At 47.7% G+C, this 20,676-nt stretch overlaps 1 protein-coding gene and 1 long non-coding RNA gene across 8 annotated transcripts in view; one reads left to right on the top strand and one right to left on the bottom strand.

Annotated features, from left to right (window-relative positions):
* The window catches only part of RREB1 (ras responsive element binding protein 1), a 178,636-nt gene that overhangs the window by 80,026 nt on the left and 77,934 nt on the right, over positions 1–20,676 (bottom strand). The gene's annotated exons all lie outside the window — the stretch shown is intronic.
* Positions 1,615–11,346, top strand: LOC123941770. Its single transcript, XR_006818352.1, has 3 exons — positions 1,615–4,427; positions 5,278–5,432; positions 6,845–11,346. It is a non-coding gene; the product is annotated as an uncharacterized LOC123941770 (long non-coding RNA).

Here is a 20,676-nt window from a genome sequence, read left to right as displayed (position 1 = left end):
CTCTAGGAAGGTGATCAGTTCCTGACAATTGCACTCCCTGGGGTGTCTAACTGCGTTGCTGTGGCCCCTGCACAAAGGGCCAAGCCGCATAGCCCAGCGGGGTCCCAAAGGAGCATAGAGCGCCCCAAGCCCACTGTTGGTTTGCATCTAACTGAGCGTACATGGGGCACCGAGCTTGCCTGGGCCCTTCAGTGTGGGATCACAGGACAAGTCCCATCCTGACCCCTGAGAACCTTTTGCAAGCCCCTCAACTTCCCTCCTGAGTGACAAAGAACAGGAAGGAAGATCTCCAAGGGGGACATGAACGCCAGCTGAATGAGCCCATAGGGTCCTGGCCCCTGGGGCCTCGATGGCAGAACGGGGCCATTCCGGACATCTGCCCAGCCCCGGAAGGGCCTGACGCGTCACGCGGGTCTCCACCGGTGAGAGAGCCCCCAGAAGGGAAATTTCTGGAGCACAAAGTTTAGAGACCCTGGTGCATGCCGAATTAACTTAAGCAGTGTATAACAAACATCTCCAGTCAAGTGGGGATCTCAGCTGAAAAAAGACCGGCCTCTACCCATATTTAGACATAAAATTGTCTCTGTGTGTAACCATGTCCTGTTTCTCGAATGCTGTTCTTCAGATCACCTGCAGTCATAATGCTCCCTCTGCTCACCCCCTTCATTTTACTTGAATGCCTGTGATAAAGGCACCCTCGTGGAGTTGGAAAAGAACATCCCTACCCTTTCCTTTTATCTTCGCTTAACAGTTTGCCATCCAGTGATAGGAGGGGCCTCGCCTCCAACAGTCTGCCCTTTTATCTCCCGCTGACCACGCAACAACACCAAGTCAAGGGCTGGATTTCCTGCAGCGCCCTCCGAGGGGCTGGCTGTTGGACTTGTTTAAAAGATGACTGGCTTCCAGAACCTTGGAACAACGCCTGAGCAACACCTACCCAGCATCCATTTCAGCTCCAACCTTGAAAGCCTCCAAGTCTAATGTACCAGGACTCCTAGTGCCTTGGTGTGGGAGGCTTACTGCTTCCGAGCAAGGGAACACACTTTCCAGGCTCACATATTTGCTTCTTGTCTGCAGCCAATGTAAGGGCCACCTTCGTCAACATCCAGAAACCCTAGATGCTACCTACAGTAGCTCAAGTTAAGCTCTGAGTTTCCACTGTTATTATTCTAATAATTCAGTGGCATTGAATCCCATCCTTTAGCCGCTGGAACACAGAGCAGTATGCCATGTGCTTTCTCGCAGAAGCCTGGAACACATAGCACCCATGGTCTGCAGCATGAGGACAGGCTGACCTCTGACGTCCTTCCAGGCCTAGCTCTGTGTATGAGACTCAGCTCTGCTAGAAGGCATAGGTCCCAGCTCAAACTCTCACCTGCTCTGAATACCACGAGTTAAGCTCTGAGTTTCCACTGTTATTATTCTAATAATTCAGTGGCATTGAATCCCATCCTTTAGCCGCTGGAACACAGAGCAGTATGCCATGTGCTTTCTCGCAGAAGCCTGGAACACATAGCACCCATGGTCTGCAGCATGAGGACAGGCTGACCTGACGTCCTTCCAGGCCTAGCTCTGTGTATGAGACTCAGCTCTGCTAGAAGGCATAGGTCCCAGCTCAAACTCTCACCTGCTCTGAATACCACGAGCATTCCGGCGAACATCCAAGGTTGGCCATGGCGGCAAACTCCTATTTTGTGGCGGACCGAGTCTATTATGGGACAGCCATGCCACTTATGGGATGGGACGACCAGAGTTCACTCATCAGAGCACAGAGACCCCAACTCCCTGCCATTGGAGGCTGTGAGTTCCATTTTCTTGGCATCACACCAGCATATGTGAGGTTAATGGTCTCAGAGAACGATACGATCAGATGTTTCAAACAGTCCACCAGAGTTCCCGGAGTAGAGGAAAAAAATCTTCACAAAGTCAAATAGAAAGAAGAAAAACTTCCTTGCCTACGTCCCCCTTAGCCCCTCACAATCTCCCAAGGAAGAGGGTTCAGGGATGGGGGGGAGAAGGAGGACAGGCTGTGGAGTGATGGCAGTAGGCAAGGCCACGGGTTAGACCCGAGGCCAGCGAGTGACAGAAACCAGGCTATACGTGACATTTGCAACACAAATTTCTCTGCCATCACTCCACCACGGAGCCAGTGTTTTTAGGATCCCACTTTATGAGGCCCAGATAATAAAACAAGAGCACAGAGAGACCAGCTCAGCCACATGGTCCCCACGTAAAACACAGGAGGCGGTATCCTTTGTGGCCCTTCTCCCGCTGCCATGAGGCTCGGCCCTGTCGCTGGCCTGTCAGTGAACAGGAGCCAGCTCCCTGGCTCGGCCCCACGGGCCAAACAGCAGGCGCTCTGCAACGTCCTCCGTTTCCTCCCAGCCATGAAGTCAGAACAACCTGTACCGACAAAGAGAAGCGAAAACTTGCGAAACAAGGGCATCGACCCTGCTCACTGAATATGCCCGAGGAAACTTTCTCCGAGACCTTTTCAGATGCTTCACCGCAATTCTGGAAAGAAAAAGCAGTCCCTTGCACCCAGGCACGCACATGTTCACACAAACCCAATTTCAGGCTCTGCCGGGCCCACCCCTGCAATGCAGAAGTCAAACCAGAACTTCCCGAGCGTGGTCCCCGGTTACTTAACGGATTTGGAATTATAACTGACACTTTTCCATAAACTCTTGTAGAGGCCAGTGGCATCCTGGCATGTTCCCAATCTGGAAACAGAGTCTTCCTAAGGCCGGGAAGGGAGAAAGGCCTAAGATTATACAATGATCTGCCACCTGACTACAGGAAAAAATGCTGTTTGCAAGAAAGAGATACAGAGGGAGAAAGTCTCTACTGTCTCTTTATTCCTTGTAGTTAACCCCCAACATTGTGCTCTAGCCAAGGCAAGAATAATCCTTTTAGGGTTTCACCCACAAAAAGCTACTAATTGTGATAACTTTTTTTTTTTCTTTTTTTTTTTTAACCCTATCGGCTGAGATTCATTCAACAGGGCTAGAGTTTGGAAGACAGTTCTGTCTGACGTAAAGATCTCGAAAGGACCATGCTACTGGTGCGAGTCATGTATTCTGTGCAACCCGAATTTATAATCAAATGTGATTATTCGCATGAGGCAAGCGTTCCTTTAAATTTTTTTAGCTTGGAGAAGCAGAAAACAGAGGGACACGTTAATCCACCAGGGCTGCCAGGCTCAAAACTTTCACAGCTTCTCCCTACTTTATTTACTATGGCTTTAGCCACCAGGCAGATTTCACTTTAAAAACCGAGTCTCCTTAGTCTCCTGGGGTCTGACTTCCAGGCCCATCCTTGCTGCTTTCTGTGAACTCAACCCAAAGTCCAGGAAGAGTGCAAAGAAAATGTACATTCTCGGCAAAGGGTGAAAATGCATTGCTGAAGATGTTCTGTACTTTCTTTGTGCCCTTGATGTAGGGTGATTTTTGGTATCAGTCTGGAAAACCTGAGACAGCATGGTGGCCACTCTCAGACATTAGCGTACGGACCTCCCAGATATGAGAGCCACCAGGAGCTGTAGGACAGAGCCCCCTGGCCTAGAGATTGAGGAGACAGGGCACAAGGAGGTAAATTCCAATCCATGGGAAAGCAAATCATGAGCCAAGCACTTTAGGTCTGACAGGTTCCCAAGGCGTAAGTCATCAAGCATGAGGGCAGTAGGGCAGAAGCAAAGATGAGCTTACAGAAAAGATCTGGCTTTCAGAAGACAGGGCGTTCCAGTTAGAAGGAAATGTACAGAGACCCAAAAGGTCTGGACAGGTCGTGGCGTCATGAAAGCACGGGCTGCTGCGTGCCTACGTTTTCAGCCTCCTCGAGTAAAATAAGGAAAAGCAGACAATTTGCTGGGATGCTCACAATGCTGAATGCATTCTTTTCTGAGGTTCAGGTGCCTCCTTTTAAAATGAGATGGTAAGGATAGGAGATGGTTGAGACTGGTTATTAATGGTGATTTCTTTATGGCAAAAAGAAAAAAAAAAGGCCACCCACTGCGTCTACCTGCAGAAGTTTTGCCTTGAGTTTATGGACCCTGAAAACAAAACCCTTGGGAGCATCAGGCTCTATGCCAATGCGACGTCTGAACGGAGGGAGAGTGGAGCAGGGCAAAGGGCAGAGATGGGGTGGCTAAACTATGCTGGTGTCAAAGTTCCATCCACGGGGACGGACTTCATCCTGCGGCTATGAGAACCCACTGAAGGTCCACCCCTTCCCTTAAAAAAAATAAATAAAAATCCCGAGACGAAGTAATCCGACCCATATTTTTAAAAGTTCTTGGCAGAGTTAAAGAAATGGACAATTAAAGGCACGTAACCCAGTTAGGAGGCCGCTGCCATACGAGAGACAGACAGGAGGACTGTGGATCCAGGAAGACATCACCAAGGGCCAGACCTCGCCATGGAATGAGGGTGAGGACGAGGGAGATACTGGGCTTCTGCTTGGGCAAAAGAGTGGGTGGCAAGGCAGTTAACGGAGATACAGAAGAAAAATTCCCAGTACAAGGAGAGCATAAAGAGCACAGCAGGAAGGGACTGGTTATCCCGCAGTAGGATTAAGAGAAAAGTTCTGCCCGGAGAAAACCTCCCATGCCCAGAGCCAGAAAAGGAGCAGATGGGAATAAAGAAGGTTCTGGAGGAGGTGGAAAAGGAGGGCAGGGGGCTACCAGGTGCGGGAAGATGAAACACGCGTGCTTGAATGGAATACATAACATATGTAACCATGTAAACAGAAGTATTCGTTGTCAAACTGACTCTGCTAATGAACACTGACATAAGCTGCTGATGTTGGGGGAAGGGCACAGAGCCTAACTCCCAGGTTACAAGTCTACCCAGAACTGTACCACATGTAAAACAAAACCCATCCTCCTCTCTCAAACAGCCTATCCTATAAAACTCCCATTCTACGGAACTGATAGCATCTAGAACAGTGAAGTCCAGGTGAAAGTTCTCCAACAATGAAAATGGCCTCTGTCTGGGCGGCCCAATACGGTAACCGCTAACCACGCGTGGCCACTGAGTGCCTGAACGGAGACTAATGTAACTAAGGAACTCCATTTTTAAATTTTACTTAAGTTTAATTTAAATTTAAATAGCCACATGTGGCTACCAGCTGTTGTACTGGATAGCGTAGGTTTATGGCATTTTTTTTTTTCTCTAGTAATCTTGGGTTACTAGACCGCTGTCCTTCATTTGTTTGCTTCCTGGGGTTTTTAAGCCCTAGAGCAGGAGTAAAGATGATCTGGCATGGTTTCACCTGCAGGCATGAGAAAGAAGTGAGCTGATCCCAGAAGTAATACACTTTGCTATGAGTTTTCATTCTTCCCGGTGTTTACCAGAGTTTCAATGCATAAAGGGAAATCACCCATGAAACCAACAACAGAGGGACATCTCCTAAGCCAGACTGACTTCTTCTCGGTGAGTCATCACCACTCTGCCCCATCTACCCCAAACCTGCTCAGACCTGGTCCCACCTCCGACATGAAGGTCAATGTGTACAAACAAGGGAAAATGGTTACAAAATCAGATCAAGTTTAAAAAGCAAGTCAGTGCCTTTGAGTATTCTATGTTATGAGCAAGTATTTATGGACAAAGTCTGGACGATGCAACCAGCAACGAGATATGGGTCATGGGAATACAGTGATGTTTAAAAGAAAGGTGTAATTTAGTATCATTATAAACTTGATTTTTCTAATTAAAAAAATTTAATACACAAAAAAAGAAAACGATCAGATAGCACTCCTTAAGATATGAAACGGTTCCCCTGCCTTCCTCCCCCAATAAGTATCTCTAGCCTGTGCCTGGCACACAGTAGGCGTCTGTTCAGTTCACTCTAAATTAAGCTCGGGTTGGCAGCCTCATTCCACAGACAAGTACAAGATTCATACCCTCGAAGGAGATGTGACGGAAGGAGCACTGGGTGTTGTAAGCCACTGAGGAATCACCGAAGCCTCCCTCTGAAGCTAATAGTACAGTATATGTTAATCAAATTATCAAACTGAATTTAAATTAAAAATTTAAAAAGACTCATATACCCTCAAAACTGTGTCCAAAATTTGCAGTATTCATTTTGGGGGGAAGAGTCCATAAATTTGATCTGATTTTCAAATGCTCCTTTCTCTTGTGAAGATGAGATCAGTCATGTCCTACATGGCAGTGACTTAATAATTAACTGAGTGAAATCAATCCCCCAATGCCTACTACAAACAGCTACAATTTTAGGACAGAATTCATCCTACAGGAAGTGGGGGAGATCACGGGGATCCCCATTTCTGTCACCATTGATGTGGTTTTGTCCTCCCCCCACCCAACCCAGTAACTCCAGGAACAGCACTGCGAGAGCCAAGTCAGTTTCCCTGGTGCTATTATGTTAAAACTTTCTGAGGGCCTGTTACCACCCTCTCTGGGCCATCAAAGGCATGGAGGAGGATTTCTGTAAGATCCACCGAGAGGTGTAAATGTGGCCGGCACTCTAGCAATTCCTGGGACTCTCAGAGGGGTCCCAGAACAGAGGGTGGTCTGGGGGAGGATGTTTATGTTGCAATTAACAAAAGGTAATGGCATCCCCGAGTCTTTTAAATAGAAGTCCAGAATTAAAACTGGGTCTCTCTATGCACCAAACAGTCCTTACTTAAACTGCAATGCATAAATAAAATAAAGTGGCTATAAATGGGAGGATTGTATCAACTATAAAATTCTAGAGTCACAACCAGGGGAGTGGGAAAATGACCGACGAAGCCGTGTGGGGCGAAGGGGGCTGGCTTGGTCCTTGTTCCCTCATGTAGTCTTTGAAGGCGAAAATGAACCAATTTTTTTTTCTGGCCTTCCAGCTGTGAGAGGTTAAAACGAAACGAAACAAACTGGTCTGAAAAAATTAAGCAACGGGAGCAGCCATCACCCTTCAACAGACTCGGAGGGAACAATATTTCACCTGAGGCCCTCAAACACGGCGTGATGATAAAAATGCCTTTGTTGGTTACCTCAGCTGCTAACTATGGCTCCAGCATTAGACCTGGGGTGTGTCTGTCGGTGGTGGGGGGGTGGGTTCTAGAAGCTCACCACCTGGGTGAGGGAAAGCAGCGGCGACGAGGAGGTAAGGTCTAGGCCACCCTAAGTTAAGGTCCGGGGGAAGCACTGGGGCACGTGAGCGGAGGGGTGTGAGGCGTGAAGCAAGGCTGCAAGCAGCCCAGATGCAGAAGGGACCCCGAGGAGCCCCTGGGGCTGGGTCCTGCCGACGGGCGGGCGTGCGTGGGGGTGAGGTGCGGGGAGCTGGGGCAGCGGGGCTGTGGGCTCGGTGTAGGCAGAGAAGATGATGTCAGTGTTCAGAGAACCTGTTGGAACACGGAACGGGACTGCAGGGGAGGGAGGCCTGACGAGAAATGGGAACAAAGGAAACACAGAAGTAGGCAGGCTGGATATACAATGGAGGAGCAGAGGGGGCCGGTGGGGGAGGGACGTGGCAAGAGTCACGGGCTAGATTTCCTGCCGCCCTGGGAGGGTGACTGGGAAGAAGGTTCTGAGGGTGAAGGCAGTCAGGCTAAGTGCTTTTTTCGACAGCTGGAAAGTGAAGAAATGACAAGAATAGAAGGGCAGGTCTGGGTACTCTGGGATTAGCACAGAGGTGAGAATGGGAGCTTCTGAGGGCACAGGGGATCCACCCCTCCAGGAGAGGCGGGGCCGGCGCTAGGGGAGCCCCGAGACAGAGCCAAGAGGGTCCGGCCTATGCCACGGAGGTAGGAAACAGGGCTGGCAGGAATGAGGTCCCCCAGGAAGGAGCAGGGTGTGGCGTCTGCATCGCTGTGAAAGCAGCAGCAATGAAGGCGCGGGACCCTTCAGAGCCTGGGAAGACGCAAAAGCACAGAAAGGAACCATGCCAGGGGCTGCTCTGGAAGCTCCCAGCTGGATGAGCTTAATCCTGAACACACAGTAGGCGCTCAAGTATTCCACTGATTAGTAATCTCAAGAAAACAGGCAGGGGTCATATGCTGTGTGGAGGAGGAAGAGAAAAGAGGAATTGATGGTTTAAGGAGCAGAGGGCCCCAGGGAGCCGGTGGGAGGGAGCACAGAGATCAATAAAGGCCTCCCCAGCGGCTAAACCCGCAGGCCCTGGGGACAGCCAGGGACAATGACGCTGAAGGGTGGGGGGAAGAATGGCTCTCCGTTAGCTTAGGTATTTACAACCATGTGATCCTGATCTGGAGGTGCCCTGGATTAAGAACTGGCTCAGGGGAGCAGGGAGTTTGCTCCCTGGAACCCCAGCCTCCCACTCAGGGTGAGTCTGGCATCCTGTTTCCCACTCCGGACAGCTGGCTAAAGAGAAGGAAGGAAAACCCGTGTTATTGCAAATGGTGGCATCTTTTATTCCGGCTATCCGAGGCAAGCCTGTCAGGTTTCTCCCAACAGATGCCCAATTCACACACGCAGCCGCTCTCCTGAACAGGAAACATGTGGGATTCTCCCTACAAATACCAAGGGCACCAGGTCTCCGAGGGGAGAGAGAATGTCCAACTCAAAATGGCTTTCACAGCACCCCCCACCCCAGCCTGAACTTCTAACCCTGATGCGCCTCAGTGTGGAATGTGGCTGGGAAATCGCCAGGGACCCGCAGGAGTTGATTATTAAGGACGCAGCCTTCCACCACCAGCACAGGGGTCCGCCATCCTTCTCCCACGGTAAGCCGGTCTGGGCAACTCTGCCTGTGATTCAATTAGCCTGAGTTGAGTTGCTCTTTTTAGGTCAGTTCTTTCTTCTTTTGTTTAGATCTGACTCAAGATTTACTTCAATTATCTACACGTCTGTAAGGCACCTAGGCAAATTCAACCATCTAAAGTGAGGGAGAGGAAAGGAAGGGACAGGATCTTTACTAAAACAACATAAGCAAAACAGCCCCCGCCCCCCATCTCTGTTCTCTAACATTACCAAACTCCTGGACCAGCAACTGTTTCTCAAAGGAAGATTCTAGACTCTTAAGTCTGAATGTGAAAAACTCCGTGGTTAAGCCCTGGCTTGCAGAAAACTAAAAATTTCAGCAATTCTGGAATGAAATGTTATGTTCAGAGCTATACAGAGCGTAGCAGCTGTTCGCAGCCAACACGAAAACCGAAAGGGGTGATGCTATCTTTATCTTCTACCTAGAGTCAAAGCTGGTACCGGCCTGGGCAGGGCTGCCAAGGAGCCGGCTGGGTTCTAGCCTGCTGAGCGTAGGAGACAAAGAAGGCAAAAGTGCAGGGGCTGGCAAAGTTCACCCAAACAAGACAAACAACAGACCCACCTGGAAGAGAGAAAATGCAGTTAATCATTAACAACTTTGAAGGGACGCAAGGAAACCGCACGGCTGGGGGAAGCAGCTTCCAAGGACATTTGGAAAATCCTTTCCATTGGTTCAAAATTGGAAAGATCCGATCCCTCTAATGCTTCCTGAATCTCCCCCGTGGAAGGAGGGGAACCCTTTCATCAGTTTTCCTGGGAAGGAGAAACACGGTCTCCTCTATTAAAACTCAAACCCTGATCCTGAAAACTTCACAGAAACCTCTCCAGACCACGCGGAGGAGCAAAAGCCCCAGAGGAGCGTCTCGGAGAGCAGATGATGATGGAAAAGGCACCCGAGGAGAAGCCCTCCTACGTCCGAAGCTGATGCAAGGGTTGGCTGGAGAGAATGTTCTCGTGGTGCGACCAGGCTACCTCACTCTGAGAAGACGCTTCCCGGCAGCGCCTCCCGGCAGCCAGCGGGTTCTAGCCCCAACAACCCCGTTCTGCTGCCCAGCCATGCGACTTGAGCACGGGCCCTCGCTGCCCGCAGCCTGCCACATGCCTAAACCACCAACGACCCAAGCTGCCGGTGAGGGGGGCTTCACCCTTGCAAAGGGAACGGCCGGTGACACGCCACACTTCCTGCTAGTTCTGACACACTGTCTCCAAGAAAAAGAGAAGAGCCACCGCAGGGCCGGAGATGGCCGGCAGAACTGCACAGCACTTAAGGAGCGGACTCGCCAGCCACATTTCCTGGGTTCAAATCCCGCCTCTTCCGCTTGCCCACCGTGCTGTGTGGCTTGCCCTTGTGACACTGCACTGGGCCGGTTCTCCCTCCCTCAGTCTCCTCAGCTGATGGCGTAGGGAGGAAGGCCAGAGTTAAATCTGCTAAGGGCTTTAACAGGGTCTGGGGCACAGCCTGCCAACCCTCTCAGTGCTTGCCATTGTCATATAGGTGCGCACCCCTGAGCGTACGTTTACTGCGCAAATACACTAACTAGCAAGGGCATATCAGCACGTCAGGCTTGACCCACTAATTACTGGTTCAACAAGTGCCAAAGACATTCCATTCATGCAGGGCCACGGTCCTCAAACTTGAGCACGAACCCACAGAGCTTACTGTCACAGGGGTCTGGGGACCCGCTCCAGAATTTCTGATTCATGAGGTCTGGGGCGGGGCCTGAGAATCTGCATGTCCAACGAGTTCCCAGGTCAGGCTGATGCTGCTGGCCTGGGGATCACACTTGGAGAGCCGCCGCTCTGTGTTTTGGGGCCTAAGCCTGACCTATTTATGTGCATAGTAAAGTTTAAGGAGATAAAATAAGAAAGGCAAGATAAAAAGATAAAATAAGAGTGGCAAGCACGCCTGTGGCCATGTGCTCTTCCACGTTGCCCGGCACCCCTACACCTCTGTAGGGCAGGGGGCAGACCCCATGACGAGTTCCGGCCAATGGGCAGGGAGCCAAGATGCCTTCCAGCCTGAAGCTCTTTAACACGGCCAGCCATGTGAGCGGCGAGCTCTGGCCTTCCCAGAGCCACTGGGAAGTGTGTGTGATGCCAGGGCAGCTGGAAGATGAGCACGGCCTGGATCCCTGGGGCCACCAACCTGAAGGGAGCCACACGAGGGAGCGGCTAGACCTGCACCGATCTCCCATGAACGAGAAACAACAGTCCACCGGGTTGAGCCACCGAGATTTTAAAGTTTGTTTCATGCTTCAGCACAGCTGAGCGTAACCTAAGACAAGTCGTTATGAAAAGAACCTTCACATCCATCTTATTAAGTACCACCCATCAAACACAGATGTGAGGTCTTTTATAATAAAGTCCGTTAGCGAGGATTTCTACCTTATTGTCATTCACTTCAATTCATCAAAAGAGGGGAGTTTTGTTTTGCTTTTTTTTTTTTAACCTCCCATTTGGGATCTCTTTCTCACCAAATTTAAAAATTCTTCATCGCAACATGATTACATAACAGTTGCCAACAATTCAGAAAGCTAACTATGCTAAGAAGTACTGAAAATGTGGACAGTAAATACATGGCAGGATTTGGACCCAGAGCCCAATGGAACATGAACACACACACACACACGCACACACACACACACACTCTCTCTCTCTCTCTCTCTTCCACTCCTGGAAACCCTGGAGAAACGGCAGGCCAAGAAGAAAGGGTTTCAATTTTATTTATTAAATCATCTGTGAACTGATAACATATTTTGTCCAAATCAAAGAAGGTGATGTCTTTAAGGTAAAAGCTTCACCACTGAACCACAAAATGACTCTTTAAAAGAAAAAAAAAAAGGAATTTCTAGTCAACCTAGGAAAATGTGCAACTTAACAGGCAGATAATGAGCCGCCCATCACATACAACCTTTTGGATGATGTGGAATCAAACATCATGAAAATTCTCATCTCCTAAAAAACACCAGACGTACACACAGCTGAAACAAAGCAAAATCTAGAACTCAACGAAAGCTAGACCATTTTGAAATACACAAACTTAAAAAAAAAAAATGGGGGAGAGAGAATTTAAAAATAGGTAATAGAGGGCGCCTGGGTGGCTCAGTGGGTTAAGCCGCTGCCTTTGGCTCAGGTCATGATCTCGGGTCCTGGGATCCAGTCCCGCATCGGGCGCTCTGCTCAGCGGCGAGCCTGCTTCCCTCTTTCTCTCTCTGCCTGCCTGTCTACTTGTGATCTCTGTCAAATAAATAAATAAAAAATCTTAAAAAAAAAATAGGTAATAGAATCACATAAGGCCCTCCCGGTCTAAAGAGCAGAAGAGCCCTTCTGTGGAGGGTCCTCTGTGAGGAGGAGTTCAGTTGGGTGGGCTCTACCACTGATCTCAAAGGTGGGGGGGACTTCTGGCTACAAGTCTCCCTCACTCTTTCTGCAGAGGGCAGGAGAACCACCCCTCTGGGCGCGCACACACACACACACACACACACACACACACATATATTTTAAAACTCATCCCAAAGGAGCTCAGTGGCTCTCTGCTCCCCACTTAGCACAGGCGAGGCGAAGCTGGAAATGAACGGGTCTGCTGCTTCTGGCCTTCTCGAGTTCCAAGTTCCGAGGCCCCTAGAGTGCCTCATTCTTGGGGTGTGGCACATTCCATCTCTTTGGGTACTTCCATGCGGCCAAAATGGGGGGGGGTAAACACTCATATAATGCATTTGGCCACATATGATCACTCAGCTTTAAACTCAAGAGTTGAAAATAATTTAAAAAGGCCCCAACACTCAAAGCTGTTCAGCAAACGGTTGGGTTTTTCTTTCAGGAGGTATGAAAAAGTCATTTTAAAAAAATCAAAACCTGAAAACTTAAAACATCTTTAAAAAAAAAATGTATGACACATTACCTTTAAGGCATTAGAGAAACCAATAAAAGTCTCACGCAGACCCTGTTTTAAAACAGGGTTACTTCTGTACTTTTCATTAAGGAGCCCACACTAGAGGACACTCCGTTAGGACATCAGAGAGAAAAGGACTAAGGTGCAGCTCGATGACAGGTGGATTTACTAATAATCACATAACTAAAGAAACTCAGCATCACATCTTGCTAGGACTCCTCTGGAAGACCCCTGGAAACCCCTATTAATTAATAAGCAAGTTGATTTTCTGACACTCCCTCCATGACCTCAAATCAGAGTTACTGTGTGCGCATCGACAAGAGAAACATAATGGGAACATCCATGTTTAGCAAATGAAAGCCGTATAAAAGCGACCTCAAGTGATTTTTGGAGTCTAATCCGCTCAGCACCTTTCTTCCACAGTCAGGTTTGAGCTGAGGGAATCAACTCCAAGACTATTCCCAGGGTGTTTATAAACAATATGCTTCGTACAGCCAGAAGCCCCTTTCCAGTCGCTTAGAACATGCTATCCACAAGTGAGGACAACATTGAGTGTGAGTGTTATTGGCCTAACAAGATGGTTCTCCCCATCCTGCTGGCCCAGCCTGGCGGCCTCCTTCCCCTACACCCAGGGAAATGCAGGGTGCTCACCAGCAAAGCTTGCTCCCCTCTGCTCTCACAGCTGCTGTCTCTCTAACTGGCACCCCAAGAAATCTTGGGCTATACAAACGCACATCCCTGTGGGGTTCAACTTTTATGAGCACCTTAGGCCATGATTCAAGCCAGTCTTGGCTAAAAGACTCCAAAACCAGCAGAGAGCTGGCTGGCTGATCATATGACTACTCAAATCGCTTGGATAAAAGCAGGCATTGTCCACTTTTCCTTGAAATCTTGAAATCCTGGATAAGACCCGCAATCAAGTCACATTTCAATCCTCCAACAACCTTAAATCAATTGATCAAATTCTTCTCTTTGGGTCTCACCACCCCTCCCGTATAAATACTGGATGTCCAACAAAAGCCATGTTAGCCAGCTTTTAAAGCAGACCTCCGCCCACGCCCCCCCTCCAGCACTTCCTTTAAATAAAAGATTAAGATCACGTGCAGGGACAACGCTTTTAAACAAACAACAAACATTCTGGACTCAGATGTTAGTAACTGCCCACATTTTGGTTAGGCCTTTGAAGTGTCTGGGGGCATCGGAGTATTAACTGAGAGCTGGCCCCCTTCCTTCTTCGCGTCAGTCCCCAGACCCAAGGATGAATGCTGTGAACCCGTGATTCGTGGAAGGCTGATCGGCAGGCAGCCAGCACCTGTTCAAATCCAGGCCTGGATGTTTCCCTCCCCAGCACAGCTCCACTGCCCCAACCTCTCCACCATTGTCCTTGAGGCCTGCCCACTCAGAGGATGCTGTGAGCACATCATCTCCAACTAAGCCCTGCCGGGAGCTAGGGGAGTTAGGGATCATTTCACAGGTTCCACCCGCAGGGAACAAGGCACAAGCCCTTCCACCCTGTGCCACACCCCTCCTGCTCTGTCTCCACCCCAAAAAGTCAGCACAAAGACCTGCTCCTTGCTTCCTGGGAAGTAATGCTTTATATTACTTTTCCATCTGCTGTGCGCGTCTCACATCCAGAGAACTAATTCTTACTCTATGAAGTTCACGTACATGTTATTTCCCTTCCCTGACAGAGTCACCAACGTCTACCCATAATACTTTCCACCTTCAGCGTGGCGATCAGGAGGTACAGTTTCCATGGATCCTCAGAAGACCAAATTACAAAACTAATTACATTTTCAAAGGGAATAATTTCTCTTGGCAAAACAATACTCATGAGGCCTATTTGATTCCGAAGCAGAAAGGTTACACCAACCTCACTCAGGTTAACCGCACTGCAGCACGTCTGAATGCCCAAAAGACTTAACGGAATCTACCACTAACAGAAGCTAATTTAAATGCACTTAGGAGTATGATCATAAAGACGTAGACCTCAGGAACCTGCCATATGCAGATAAAAATCAAAATTCCTGAGACCCATTTCTAGGAATTAGCTGCCCTGGGGGCTTTTCAATCCTGGGATTTCCATGAAAATAGCTCCCAAATTCTTAACAGTACTAAGTGCCACAGTAGTCTCCATCTGCAAAATGGCACTCTGGAGAGGAAGGAAATTAATAAATAACCTAAAAGAATAATCACTGGCAAGCGAGCACTTAGTTTTTCAAATTAGGATTGTTCCTCTTGGCCAAAAGAGCCATGCAGACACTACTCTGGGGGACATGGTCATTTCTGAGCACAGACATGAACTGTGAAAGAATAATGAATACACAGAAAGCAGACTCATAAAAACAAATAAAAAGTGACAGGAACTCCTTTTTTTATAGAAACTACGACTCTCCCCAGGTACCTAGGACTGCTCTGGTACCCACCAGACAGAGGGTTCTTTTCTATCACCAGCTTTTAAAAATTCATGATGTTTTCTGTATTATTTCAGCTAAAAATACAAGAGAACAATTCACAGTAAGAATACAGATGAGCAACCTGGTAATGGTATTTGGACATTATCTGATTCTGCCAATGCATCATGCCCTCCCCCCAAAATTTGAGCAAAATAAATACTGTTTTAGCATATCCATGAATATACTAGAAGCTTCATCCTTACACTCTACGTTAATTCATAGAGCAGCTGCACATCACTGAGGGTAGTTGTAGGGGGAGATATATTCAGAAATTAATTTTCCATATAAAACTCCTGGGTGTAAATCACTCTAGACTATCTTTCAAACTTCCCCATCTCCTTAAACAGAGCATGGTGAATCAATGTTATGATTAATCTAACTTTTTTGGGCAATGACTCAGGATCATGACAGTGAACAACCATTACACAAGGTGCCTTCGGAAACTAGCGTAACATCCCCCCTATTTCAGTTCTGCCCCGTACCACAGGGCCTTGGTCGGCCATGCTTTTTTCTTAACTGACCTTTTTACTGAGAGCACTGTGGATGTGCATGCAGCTGTAAGAAACAACACAGAGGACTCTCTCCTGTTCGTGATCCCCATTTCCCCCAAGGGTAACCAGCCATGCTCTCTGAATTCTTTTGCTCCATTGCTGACATCCTTTCTTGCTACAGTCAATGTGTTTCCTCCTGAAGGTTTTTCTCCACCCCCAAGCACCAACTTTGGCCTCTAATTTGTCAGTCTCTTGAAAATGAGAGAAAATTGGAGACAAGGTGGCCAGGTTCATATATATACATACATATACACACATACATACACACACATGTATTTTTATATATACACATACATATGTGTATGTGTATATATATAATAAAACTTTTCCATTTTTAAAAGATTTTATTCATTCATTAGAGAGACAGAGCGAGCACAAGCAGGGGGAGAAGAAGTGTGAGAGGGAGAAGGAGACTACCCACTGAGCTAGGAGCCCGACATGGGGCTCGATCCCAGGACCTGGAGATCATGACCTGAGCCAAAGGCAGATGCCCAACCATCTGAGCCACCCAGGCGCCCCAGGGGCATATTTATATTAGAAATAAATGGTGCTAAGGCGCAGACCTAGAGCATGATCATGATTCAAGGATAGGGAGTGTTAGTACCAAGACTCCGTACACCTGCATGGCTTTGAAAGTTGTATTTTGCATAACCCATACCTCCCCTTGTTCTCCCTCACTCACATGCTGAATATTCTGGACTTATGGATGCCAAATACATGACCTCCATCTAAGTGATATGTTACTTTTAAGCTGACTGAATACTAGCTAATCAACGACTGTTTCCCGATGGGCAACTGGAACTCTGGCAGAACCTGTGTCTTACTCTGAACATTATCTACGAAGCACCGTTAACAGTCTGTAAATACATGTAGCTTAAAAAAAATTTTTTTTTTAATTTTTTTTCTGGACTCACTGATATTTTTAAGGAAGTTTCAATTTATCAGTCACTTGACCTGCTTGGAACAATTCAATTGTAGAAGCTAAAGGAATACAGTTCTAAAAAAAGATATGATAAAGAGCATAATGAATGCGCGTTAGAGACTTCAGTAAATAAGAAAACCGTCACTTTGTTCCTCTCCTGCATTAGGAACTTCTCAAACAAAGAGGCTTGATGGAGACAGACAGAAAGGGGCTTATCAGCTTAAGAAACGGGAAGGATGGTACAATTAACTGTCACACAGTCAGATATAATTCACTGTGATGAGGCCAATGACAGAAAACAAGGCAAAGAAAATGCCCATCTTGTCTCTTTATGCAAAATACCCAAATATCCCAGCGTGGCAAAACACCTTTCCTTCATGGATTATCTACACACGTGGCCGGAGACGAAAAGCAACAGGCCTTTGGAAGGAGGGGGGAAGGAAGTAAAAGAAAAGAAGAGGAAAAGGAAGAGGTCTCTTGTCTGAACCACAGATGCCTCCCACTGCTCACTTCCCACAAGTTGGAGGGCTGTGTCCTAGGTATTCCAAGGGGCACACACACACACACACACACACACACACACACACACACACTTTCGTCTTCCAAGCTCCTCTCTGCTCTGCTTCACAGAGCCGGCCCTGCCAAGAGGGAAACAGCTGCCATGAGTTCCCCGGAGGCTGATGCACAGCTCTGGCAATCAGAGGCTGAAACCCAGGAGGACAGCACCAGGAGGATCAGGACAGGAAACAGTAAACGGCCTCCCAAGCACCTTCTCCGAGGGCCTTCAAGTAACCTGTTACAGGGGAGAGCCTGCCCCTCACGGTGCTACAAGAAACTCCCAAAACAAATGAAGACCGAGGCCCATTACACAAAACGTGTGTGGAGTTGAAGATATAGGAAAAGCCAGGTTTTTGTGCTAAAACAGATACACAAAGCGAATTCCCTCTCTCCTCATGTGACAGTACAGTTTCTTCAGTGTTCAGGGTGCGAGACAAACTAGGATCAGAAACATGTTTCAGACAGTGTGAAGAAGGGAAAAAAGCTCCCTTTCTCTTCTCCCCCCCCCCCCAAAAGCCACACCACCAGAAATAGCCTGAGCCTGCTTCTAAGTGCCTGGGGATCTGTGCATTCAGAGAGGTTCCCCTGCGATGTGTGTTATAGTGAGCTCAAGCATGACTATATATGGTATGTTTACGGAGCGATTAGATACAAACACCACGCAGAACTTATATCAGACCAGAACTGGCCTTGCAAAAGCTCGGCTTCTCTGCATTTTCCACCACAGGCAATCCCATCCCCTTCGTCCAAGCAAACTTGAGGATGCTTCCAGAAGCAATGTCTCATGACTTCCTGGCACTCAGAGAGCACAGGGACCCTCCCTCTTGGCCCTCCACATCTCCCACATCTCCATTCCAACCTCATCCCTATTCCCCACCCCCGTGCCCCCCTTACCCCCCACAGGCCTCCCACCCCACAGTCCCACAGAGGCATAAATGCACACAGAAGAATGTCTCTGCTGAATGGGGCCTATGTTACATGGCGAAGGGCACAGACAAGTGAGCCATCGATTTCTCAAGAAACAGCTGGCATGGCTGAGGCCTCTCCCACAGGCTCCTCATCACCACAAAGTATTTTCATCACATCAAATGTTCTGCCCTGGAGAGGGAAAGCCAGCCACTGACGTGGGGAAGGATAGTGGGGGGGGGGGGGGGGGAGGCGATAATCTGAAGATGTTTTAAAGCCCTGGGAGAGGAAAGGGAGAACAGGGTTGGAACAAGAGAGAGAGGGAGAACGAAGGAGAGAGGGAGGGAGAGGGGGTTGGAAGAGAGAGAGAGAGAGAGAGGGGAGAGGCTTCATCACTGGCTTTAACAGTCTTGCCCAACCTGTTCTGCGGTATGTTCTGTTAACTCCTTTCTGGCAAATGGATGCAAACAGCAACCCCTTTCTTTCCTCCTTTCCCCACAGCCACACTGCAATTTAAGGCAGACGTGCAGAGAAAAGTCCCAAAGAAAAAGGCTAAAGCCATTACCGACTGGACTGAAGCCCGTAATTTTTATCATACGCCCTGAAACCTTCACTACCAGCTCCTTGGGCCGTCATCTCCCTGGATACTACCAACTTTCCAGCCCTCTCCACCTCCCTCTTCCTCTCCTCCAACATACAAAAGTCGAGACGGGATCCTTGATAACCCACAAGTGGAGGCTGGGGTGAGCCAGGCCCAGATGTCCTGCACCCAAACAAAGCCCTACGTAACAAGGAAGCATCACCTCCTTGGTTTTCCCTCTTCTTGTTTCTCTGGTTGACATTCAGCATTTACAGGGTTAACAGACAGCCTGCAGACCAGAAATTTACCTGCTTAGCAACAGCAGCATCAACTAAGCCACACTGGTTGTTTTGACACAGGAAAAGCAGTTTCTACCTGGTGAAACTACCTGGTGATGTTTCAAATGCCATTTTAAGCAACACACATATTAATCATAGAAGAGGAGCAGTCAAGAAACTGTGGTACAGGCAGAAAAGCCCAATGAGAGTTTACCCAGCTTAAAGGTGCAGATCACAACCAAGCTTGGAAACTGCCAGACAGCATATGGAAAGTGCTCTGGAAGTTAAAGGCAGAGAGGCAGGGTTGAGGGAACTGCTCTTGGAAGCAAGAGCTGTAAAGGGGGGGGGGGGGGGGGGCGGGCTCACTTTCCCCAGAACTTGTTACTGCTTAGTTTTTACATCAAGGGACTGTAAGGGCTCTTCAGGTGGTGGACTTAATTTTCACAAAGGGGTAGATTCCCCCCCCCCAAACAGTGCCATGAAAAGGAAAGCATGAATCTCACAAAAGATTACACTGTTTCCCTTAAACATGTTTGTAGGTCTCGATTTTAACAAAAACACAAACACAATCCTGGGCTGCCATAACCTCTTCAGAAAGACAACAACCAGCTATATCCCTTGAAACCTACACATCTACTTTAAATTCTACTACAAAAAGCTTCTTCCTTTTCGCAAATGACTTTCATTTTGGGGAGCTCCAGGATGCAGAGGCTTGGAGAGCTGCTTGCTATAGGATGTTTGCTGTTTTAACAGATACTTGTCTCCTCAGCCAAAGCTGGGCCGAATAGCAGTCAGAAGTAACAGTCTGACCCAGTTGTTAAATACGTAAAGCACAGCAGAAAAATATGTCAAAGCACACGCCTAACTCAAATCCAATTCAATAAAATATAAAGAAGGCATTAACATCAACCTACGTTTGTACACAGTATAACACATACATAATTACAGGGCCAAAGAATCCGTATGTGAGAAAAATAAAACAAAAATGAAAATTTTAACATTAATGGTATTTTTTGGATGGGACCCGGTTTCAAGAGGAGAAAAGAGGGGCGCCTGGGTGGCTCAGTGTTAAGGTTAAGCCTCTGCCTTCGGCTCGGGTCATGATCTCAGGGTCCTGGGATCGAGCCCCGTATCGGGCTCTCTGCTTGGCAGGGAGCCTGCTTCCTCCCCTCTCTGGCTGCTGCTCTGCCTACTTGTAATCTCTCTCTCTCTCTCTTTCTGTAAAAAAGAAAAAAAAAATTAAAAAAAAAAAGAGGAGAAAAGAATGATACACAGTTATCTGTAATGATGATACTCCAATACTTTAAAAACCACATGGTTTTTAAGAGTTTGGTTTTGACAGCTTCTCTTAAATTCGCAACTGAAGACAACAGCTGATGACAAAGAGACTGTGTATAAGGCTTGAAGAGAAGGAACCATAATGACCTAGGAAAAAAACCTAAACTTTCTAACTTCAATGCAACTTAAAATAACTTTTCCAAGTGACATGCTTCTTTGAGATTATTTTTTAAAAAGCATCTATGTAAAACCAAGCCACAAAAATAACCCCCTCCTTTAATAAAGTAAAACACTTGCACTTATTTAGAACCCCTATACTTAAATAGTCTGAGCAAATTAAACCTTATTTCTGAAACTTACATTTGCAAAATGTAAGCTGGGTCAAAGAAAGGGGTACTGTGGACAAAATGGGGGTATTTAGAGCAAAAATCTGGCTTATGCAGAACGAACACAAAAAAAAAAGTGGGGGAGAAAAGGGAGGGAAAAAAACGCCGCAATGCTGCACTCTGATCGCGGGCAGTGTGGGCTGCAA

This window comes from Meles meles, chromosome 5, assembly GCF_922984935.1.
Source record: "Meles meles chromosome 5, mMelMel3.1 paternal haplotype, whole genome shotgun sequence".
Taxonomy (NCBI): Eukaryota; Metazoa; Chordata; class Mammalia; order Carnivora; family Mustelidae; genus Meles; species Meles meles.
The sequence above is the reverse complement of the archived record's forward strand: the minus strand, read 5'-3'. Positions and strand labels throughout refer to the sequence as shown.